Source organism: Lepisma saccharinum, chromosome 28 (genome assembly GCF_977018435.1).
Source record: "Lepisma saccharinum chromosome 28, izLepSacc3.1, whole genome shotgun sequence".
Classification (NCBI taxonomy): domain Eukaryota; kingdom Metazoa; phylum Arthropoda; class Insecta; order Zygentoma; family Lepismatidae; genus Lepisma; species Lepisma saccharinum.
Window position 1 is genome coordinate 11,524,390 of NC_139256.1, and position 1,569 is coordinate 11,525,958.

The window sequence follows — 1,569 nt, forward strand, 5'->3', positions numbered from 1 at the left end:
AATCTGTGACTTTGACGTCATCATCCACATTCCTTCCGCATCTGAGTCAAATGCAAACAGCTCCAAAGTTTTGCCAACAAGGGAGTTTTATTTCTTCCGCTGAGGGTGAAATGTCCAGTAGATTGTACATTAGATTGGATATTGTGCATCTAATCTTGTATGATACAAATATCTGTATCGTTAACATTGGTATGGATGTGTAGTAAAGGATGGTGCCAGTAGTAGTCAATTAACACCACGAGAAGTGTTAGAAAATACAGAAAAAAACTAGCATTTGGATGATATTTCTATATTTTATATTCACTTAATGACCCCTCACACACACACTCACACATAATTTTACCTTCATTTAATACTGTTAAACTTTTGGAAAATTGACTTTGTTTACAAATCCCCCTGTAAATCAAGTTTAAAATAGCGCCAGCGCTTGGATAATAATCATGGTTCTCACGCTTTACTTCATATGGTACGATATAGTTCAGAAACTTGGCGTCAGATGCCAGTAACGACCAAAGACAGATAAGCACCTGTTGCGTCATCTTTGAAGGGAAGCTTTAATTTTTACGAGTAACATCTTCTGTTGTAGGGAGAATGTGATCCGTGTTCTGTTGGTTGTCTTGTCAATAACACATACCATTTACATTTCCCTTTCAATAGCTATATTCCTTTTCCCTTTTATGTTTGTTTACTCAATAGTAGTGATGAAAAATACAATTCTTCCTTCTATAAAAATTGCTGGAATCTTAAAAGCTAACGTCTATTCATCAATTTTATCATATCGTCACTCATCTCCATCTTCACAAATTAGCCAAAAGTGGCACAAAAAGCGAAGTGAAATAAATCAAATCAAATCAATCAATTATTAGAAGCACACATGCATTCCTTTATGCAGGTATTTTCTTTACTGTCTTAGCTAAAAAAAAGAAAGACAGACTAGAAAACTACATTTTTCGCTATATTTCTGAACCTACGTACAACAATATCTTAATTTGTACTTAGAAAGTCAAAATAACGTTACGAATAGCGAAAGTATACTGACCAACATATATATAGACTACCTCGCATTGTCGCCATATCTTTTAAGGAACGGAATATTGAAATATTGTAATATAATTCAATTGAAACGATTTGGTTGCGGTATGAACCATACACTGCTCAAAGACTGAAAGATATATCGAACGAGAAATTCGTAGCCGAAATAGCTCAGTTGGGAGAGCGTTAGACTGAAGATCTAAAGGTCCCTGGTTCGATCCCGGGTTTCGGCAATAACTTTTTTCTTGCCACAATGAACCCACTCTTGCACATTGATAAATTCGCACTTTACGCAGGCTGTTATTAGAACATGCACTCGTGTTAGACATTAGTAACAAAATACAGATCTTTAAAATAATTTTTTGAGACAGGGACAGGTTTCGTGAACAAATTTTGACACCGGAAATTGCCATTTATTATAAGGGCTATTCACCGGATGTTTACATTTTCGCAGGCGGGGCCGCTGCTTCCGGTTTTGAAAAAAACAAAATGGATTTCAGAGGGGTAAGGTTTACAGAAAGGGCGACAATCATTGCG

The 1,569-nt window shown here is 36.0% G+C and overlaps 1 non-coding gene across 1 annotated transcript; it reads left to right on the forward strand.

The window, feature by feature from the left end:
* Window positions 1–1,192: 1,192 nt before the first annotated feature.
* Window positions 1,193–1,265, forward strand: TRNAF-GAA (transfer RNA phenylalanine (anticodon GAA)). Its single transcript has one exon. It is a non-coding gene; the product is annotated as a tRNA-Phe (tRNA).
* Window positions 1,266–1,569: the final 304 nt, after the last annotated feature.